Here is a 7958-nt window from a genome sequence, read left to right as displayed (position 1 = left end):
ATGCCAGAGTTTAAAAAAAATTTATTGGTTATTTGGTTTATTTACATTTCAAATTTAATCCCCCTTCCTGGTTTTCTCTCTGAGAAGCCCCCATCCCATTCTCTTTCCCCCTTGCTCCATGAGGGTGCTTCTACACCCACATTCCCAAGGGATGGGGGACTAGGGTTAATCAATATAAAGTCCCAGGCCAGTAAAGCAAGAGACTCCTAGGACTCAACAGGGATGACATTAGCAGAAATACCTAACAAAGGGGAAAGAGAACCTATAGAGGTTAGGCACGGGCCCGGGTCAAGGGATGGGGCCACCCACTCTTCTCAAAATTTCAACCCAGAATTGCTCATGTCTAAAGGAAATACAGGGACAAAGATTGGAGCAGAGTCTGAAGGAAAGGCCATACAAGGACTGCCCTACCTGGGGATGCAACCCATTTGCAGCCATCAAACAGCCTTTTAAGCATCATTGTTATAAATTAAAGAAATGCAAGGAAAATTTAAAAGGCTATTTAAAAATATCATTAAAATTCTAAACCAGAAAAAAAAACCTTTTATAAAACCTTACACCATGTCTTTTTTTATTTTATGAAAAGCATCTTTTCTGTTGTCATTTTGAAAAAAGCAGGTGTTTCACAGGAGTATTTTCATTTTATAAAGGGCTCAAGTGAAGTTGCTTCAATCCCATTTGGGAGGGAGAAGAAAGAAGAGGTCAGAGGGGGTGAGGGAACTTAGTGGGAGAGGAGGAGGGAGAAGGGAAAAGTAAACATGGTCAGATATTGGGGATGAGGGAACAGAAGTGAATCCCCAGGGCCAGCAGAATGAATGGAAATATGCAACCTAGGAGGTGGGAAGTGAAAAGACCCTCTAGAATGTTCCAGAGACCTGGGAGGTGTGAGACTCTCAGGACTCAAAGGGAGGGACCCCAGATGAAATGCCCAACAGTGGAGAAAAGGGACTTGTAGAGTCCACCTCCAGTAGAAAGAAAGGGCATCTAGAGGAGGGATGGGGTTGCCAACCCACAGTCAGAAACTATGACCCAGAGTCATTCCTGTCTAAAAGAAATGCAGGGACAAAAAAAATGGAGAAGAGACTGAGTGAAAGGAGGTCCAGTGACTGGCCCAAATTGGGATCCATCTCAAGGGGAGGCTCCAAATCCTGACACTATTACTGATGCTATGGTGTGCTTACAGACAGGAACCTGACATAGCTGCCCTCTGCTCATCAAGTAGTGGACTGAGACAGAAGCAGACACTCACAGTCAACCAATGGACTGAAGTCGGGGGACTCCTGTAGTTGAGTTAGGGAAAGGCTGAAAGAAGCAGAGGAGGAGGGCGATCCCATAGGAAGACCAGCAGTCTCAACTAACCTGGACCCTGTATATCTCTCAGACACTGATACCAACCAGGCAGCATATACTATCTGCTCTGAGGCCCAGGCACATATACAACAGAGGATTGACTGGTCTGGCCTCAGTGAGAGAAGATACACTTAACCATTCAGAGACTTGAAGCCCCAGGAAGTGGGAAAGCTTGGTAGGATGGCATTGGGGGATGTGGGTATGGGGACATCCTCTTAGAGAAGGGAGAGGAGGAATGGGATGAGGAACTGTTGGAGGGAAGAATGGGAGGGGATAATGATTGGACTGTAAAAAAGATTAAAGATTAATAATAATAATAACTTAATATTTTGTAGGAACAAAAGAAAAACTTTCCATGGATATACAGTAGAAGAATGAATAATATTCATTAATAAAAAGGAAAAAAGATATGAAACTTAGATGGTCAAATGTTTAACTTAGTTATATGTGGCAACAGAGCTTTTAAGACAACTTTAGTGTCTCTTTACTTGAAGTTTTATTTTCTACCACTTAATTTACTCAAAGTAAATTATGGCTTGAACACATAAAAGTAAAATCTATAAATAAACTTTTCATAAATTGAAATAGTTTATAGTATATTAAAGTCCTCCATGTTTAAGTATTTTATTAAAGTCTTTGGGTACCTAATTATTAAATTAACTGTCACACACACACACACACACACACACACACACACACACGAACAATACCCACTTTATATAGGATTCAGAGATATTTGAAGATTAAGGCAACCACTTGTCTGGGGATAATATTATCCTTGAAAAGGAACAGGAGGAATAATGTACAAAACTGAGTATGTTAGAAGTCACATAATTTATTATATAAGCTAGGGTTTAATTTTGTAAATATAATAATTTATCACCGAATGTACTTAACTGTATCACCTGGAGCATTGTAAAGAAGCAATTATTCATGTAGAGGCTCTGTGTATTAACGTATAACCTGCCTATTGCAATGCCTGTTTATAAAATGTACCAGGTGCTAACACTGGCAATTTATTCACCAGCAGAAAATGAAGGTCCACAGTAGTATTGATATAAAAATATACATAAATAAGCCCTACTCTCCAGGTCAGGAATCCAGAACATATAACATATTTATATCTAAAGCTATTAAAGAATGCTGTAAAAACTGTGAATTCCTCTCTATAACATTCTAAAAAGACAAATAAAAGGTATTCTGTAGGTAAATATTAAAATTTAAAAATATAAAACACACTTTCTTCTCTTTCATCTACATGTATCTATAACTTAGACTCTCAAGAAACTCTATAGTGGGAACTGGGGCTGCATGGATTGTGAGGGGAGTTGTGTGTAAACTGAACCCTACACGAGGGGCTGGAGCAGGACGAGGGGACCCTGTCCCCAACAGCTGTGGCCTCTGTGGTGCTTACACTGTCCGGTGGACCCCAGGCTGGCGTCTGCTGTTTGGCGATGACCCCCACATGCAGGTGGCTGCAGCTAGCAGAGAGAGACTCCTCTTCTGGTAAAGGGCCGGCAGCAGCAGCATTCGTGGCACAGAAAGATGAGAAAGATGCGTAGAAGGTCCTAGAAACTCAGGGAGCCGAGGTCCAGGCCCAGGATGTGAAGACTGAACAGGCCACCATCGCGATGGCAGAGAAAGAGAAGTCAGAAGTGGCAACACTAGGGAGGGAGGAGGTGACGGAGGTAGAGCAGAAGCTCGCGGGTGAAGAAATGGAGATGCTGGAGGGAAATGGAGGAAGGAGGGAGGAGGCGGAGGAGGAGGCAGGGCCTTGGCACCTGGGCATTGATCTTCACAAAAACTCCCTGGAGGCCATCCAGCTGGAACTGGACACTGAATGCCCAGGCCAACAGGGCCTTCCAACATCTGGAGCAGAAGTTTGGGTGGATGCGGCGACACCATCTGGAATGGAGGAACTACATCACTCAGAAAATCCCAGGCGTCTAGATGACTGCCTCCAGGAACCACCCTCAGTTGTCCGCCATGGATTAGGGGTCGGGATGCAGAGATATTAAGGTATATAACAAGTCTGGAGGTGAAGGAACTGAGACTCCCTAAGACAGGCTGCAAATTCACGTTCTTTTTGGAAGAAACCTCTACTTTGGAAACAAGCTGATTGTATCTTTCCACTCCAGTCATACGGCGGAGGGGGCATAAGCCTCAGTATTTCATTCGCAGAAACCAAGACCTTGTCTGCAGCTTAGTCACCTGTTTCTTGGACTGCAGCCTTCTAGAATCTGACAGAATCGCTGCGATTATCAACGAGAACCTGTGGCCAAACCCACTGCAATACTACCTGACTCGTGAAGGAATCCGTAGACCCCGATGTCACCTAATAAAGGATCCAGTGGAGATTCCCAGGCCTTTTGACTTCCAGTCAGGTTCATCTTTGCGGATGAAAATGGAGAGGCCCTTGGTCTTGTGAAGATTATATGCCCTAGTACAGGGGAATGCCAGGGCCAGGAAGCAGGAGTAGATGGGTTGGGGAGCAGGGCAGGGGGAGAGAGAGTATAGGGGAATTTTGGAGAGGAAACTAGGAAAGGGGATAGCATTTGAAAAATAAATAAAGAAAATATCTAATAAAATATATTAAAAAAAAAAGAAAGAAAAGAAGATGCAGCTGGAACAGGTCCCTTCTCACCTGTGCTTGAGCAAATGCCACAGGTAATAATGTTTTGATTTCTTTCCTGACTTTTCTGCCTCTTCTGTGTGGATAGTCTCTCCACCTTGAGATTAAGACTGTGGACATACTTCTGTAAGATTCCAGGGAGCCTTAGCTTACTGGGGACCCCCTGAGTGAACTACATGGAGCCAGGAACTATGCAAAAAGCAAGAGGAATTTATTGTTCCAGTCCACTGGGGTTGTCCCAGACCCGAAGGAGAGGCTGCAACACCCAGCTCCCGGTTGGTGAGTTTTTATATGCTTTCCGGGGGCAGAATGGAGCATCAGCAACTAGGCACAATATGATTGGCAGAACAGTGCACCTTTTAAACTGATTGGTCTTTAGGGAATGAGGTGACAAGGACTACCCTTGTCTGAAGGTGGGCAAGGGTTTGTCCTGTGGAATGAGTCCCCACCCACAGGAAAGTGATGGGAAGAGGAATCATTTCTCAGGAAAAACACTTTCTCTGAGTGTTCAATGTTGCCTAGACAATGCTTCTTTAAAGAAGGATTGGGTTATTTTCCTCTCTTTAGATGTGATCAGCTTTAATTGAAAGTGTAACATTGTGCCCATATTTTACCAACATTTAGTAAAATGCTACTTACTGGAGAAACTTAAATACTTTTGACTGCATTCATTTGATACCATTTGGAATATTGTAAAACAATAGTCTTTACACTCCTGAGACTTGAATATTTGTAACAGTTTTCTTTTATTTATATATTTATGTATTTGTTTGTTTATTTATTTATTTATTTAGTTAGTTAGTTTTTTCGTTTGTTTGGTTGGGTTTTTTGTTGTTGTTGTTTGTTTTTTCGAGACAGGGTTTCTCTGTGTAACCCTGGCTGTCCTGGAACTCACTTTGTAGACCAGGCTGGCCAGGCTGGCTTTGAACTCAGAAATCTGCCTGCCTCTGTCTCTCGAGTGCTGGGATTAGAGGAGTGCGCCACCACTGCTCGTCTAGTTTTCAATATTAATACAAATTCTTAGAAACAGTTTGGATAATTTGTTCTTTACCAAATGTGTGAAATTATTATTTTCATGGAAAAGTAAATATGTGACTTGATTGTCTTGATATAGTTATAAAAGTACTTTGTCAGATTAGCACTGTACTCTGAGTATATTCACTGCTGTTTTTATGCCTGATGGTAAATAAAAGCATGGCACCCTGAAAAAAAGTTTATAGTTTGAGTTATTAGAATATTAACTAAATTTTGAAATTTCATAAACACTTCACATCTACTAGTGGTCTCTTATTGCTTATTTGAAATGTTCATCATATTTAAAGAGCAAAGAGGGAGTTTTGCCTAAGTGTGAGGAAGTTACCTGTTTAATTGAATAGATGGATTATTGCACAACCTTGGTGTTTTAATGGACTAACTTACTCTCAGAGCAGTTTAGGAATGCGATTAAAGAAAAATTAGAATCCTCAAAGGAAAAGTCATGCCCTAAACAAACTTTGTTGAGAGAGTAATGTTGACTTTATATATTTTGTATTAAAAATAAGCTTAAATAAATTTAAAAGCTGCAATAATAAAAATAAGAGAATGGTAGCATACAACGAGGCAAATGAAGGTCTGGAGAAGTGTCCCAGTGGTGAAGAGCACTGACTGCCCTTCCATGGGTCTCAGGTTCACAGCCTAGCTGACTTCATCTCTTACTCTTCCATGGGTCTCAGGTTCAGTGATGATTGTGACCTCTAATTGTGTTCCAATCTCACTCTTGGAGAAGGAATTTTTCTTTGAACATTTGAGAAACTCTAGATAGATGGGAGTTCTTTACATGTATTCTTCCTGCATTCTTTACAAATGTATTCGATCACTGTGCTACATCTCTCACATACGTAGCTATCACAAACATATTAAAATATAGAAAGAAGTAGGTATATATTATACACATTACTTCTTGTTGGTAAATAAATTCATTTTTAAGCCTTTTGTTTAAGTAAAAAATATTTGTATTCAGATTTTTTCTGCTTAGATTGGTATTTGGATTGTGCTTTCTGCCTGAAGTACAACCAATGCTTTATTTCACATAACAACTTAGAAAGGGGGTACCAATAACATTTAAGTGAGCAAACAGATGAACCTGGAAGTCACTAAATTTTTAAGCTATAAATAGAGAAAACTGAACTAAACAAAAGCCAAAACTGTGGACCCTTCCCCTGATTTAATTAGTGCTGGTTTATTCACATTCTAGCTAGCATGTTAGGCAGCAAACATGGCCTGAGCACCTATTTTAGAACAAAAGCCGGATATGTCAACAATGGTAAGATTGATAACATTGCTCTGTGGTATTTCCTTTCAGAAAAATTTGGCAATAAGCTCAGCCAGTTTGTGAACATAACTGCTACCAGTTACAAGTCTGGCATGCAGTGCTGTATACTGGTGAGGACTGTCCTTAGTATTGGAACAGGACCATGCTTTAAAGTGCATTCATAAAACGAGTGAAAATGCTCTTTGGACCCAGTAAACTATGTGTGATTAAAATTTTATCATTTTTTTCTTTTAACTCACTTTTGTTCTGGAGGTTTGAAACATGCATGCTTTTGGCTCCAACAGTAGAAAAGTTACTAGGGCATCTAAAATACTCCAGATAGCTACAAAAGTATTGAGCATGTTTGTTTATTTCTTATTTCCAGCCACATGAGTAGGGGTGCATCTCTCACTTGACACAGAATTAATAATTTGCTGTGCACTATCATGTATGACTTGATATTTTTGAATACTCTGTCTTTATCAATATGAAGTCAGATTCATCTAAGTATTACCCCAAGGTTTTCTTAGAAGTATTTAAAGGTCACTTATCTTGAGTTAGATCTAATTTATGAAGAAAAGTCCTAAAAAGTTAAACTAAATTTCTACATATTTTATGTTAAAATATTAGGGTAGTAATATTATTGATAATCACATGACATCACAGACTAAAGTTAAGAGCAAAAAGAATAACTATGGTTTTTGGAGCCTAGATATTGAAATTGTTTTTTATTCCAATTTTGTCTTATAAATATTTATGTTACATTTTGATACAGAGATTATCATAGACATAACAAGAAGAGATGTGTACTATGACCTTATTTGTTTACTAAAATATGTTCTTTGGCCTACTTTTGGGTTGTATTATGTTAAACCCTTCATGAACTGAGAGGGTAACTAACATATCAGCTAGTATACTTACTATATGAACTTGGTAGTTCAATCACATTGTACTGTGCAAGTACTTGTGTGATTATCTAGAATCTGTCATTGTTGTGTCACTGCCAAGCTTCATAGAAGAGAATGTTATTAGTCTGGAAAAATAAAATGTCAAGGTCTGGTTAATACTAAATGTGTCTCTTTTGTAAACAACTGAAAAAGAAAAAGGAAAAAGGAAAAACTGATCAAAAAAAAGAAAACATTTTAACTTAGGGGGTCATTGCAAAGTCAACAGGTGTTACCCCATTCGTCAGAGTACTGAAATATATATATATATATATATATATATATATATATATATATATATATATATTATACTTTAACAAAAATTTAAGAAAAGTTTAAATAGTATGTGTGTGTGTGCTAAAGAAATATCTATAGCTCTTCCCCCAATAGTAGCAGATATATTAATCTGAGAGTCAATGGCTCATCAGGTTTCCAGTAAAAGCAGAAGAGACCAGCTTCCTTTAGTTCACAGGCCTCTGGTGTCTGTGTCAGAACACTGAGAGTCTCACTGACATGAATCAGTGTGATTTTGTCTGAATAGTTTTACTCTGGAGTGTGAAGAACACTCCTACTTTTCTCCTAAACAGAAGGGAGAGGCTAAAAATATACTGCTAACACAGCTTCCTTACTCATTATGAACTGACGTTTTTCCTTCCTTTCCTCCTCCTTTGTTAACGTTTTTATGTATAGGTAATTAGAGTAAGAGAACGATTAGAAAGAGAGTTTGCTGTGTGACTGAACA

At 39.2% G+C, this 7958-nt stretch overlaps 1 pseudogene; it reads left to right on the top strand.

Annotated features, from left to right (window-relative positions):
- The first annotated feature begins 2325 nt into the window (after positions 1-2325).
- LOC110324030 lies at positions 2326-6457 on the top strand (annotated as a pseudogene).
- Positions 6458-7958: the final 1501 nt, after the last annotated feature.

This window comes from Mus pahari, chromosome 7 (genome assembly GCF_900095145.1).
Source record: "Mus pahari chromosome 7, PAHARI_EIJ_v1.1, whole genome shotgun sequence".
NCBI classification, from domain to species: Eukaryota; Metazoa; Chordata; class Mammalia; order Rodentia; family Muridae; genus Mus; species Mus pahari.
The sequence above is the reverse complement of the archived record's forward strand: the minus strand, read 5'-3'. Positions and strand labels throughout refer to the sequence as shown.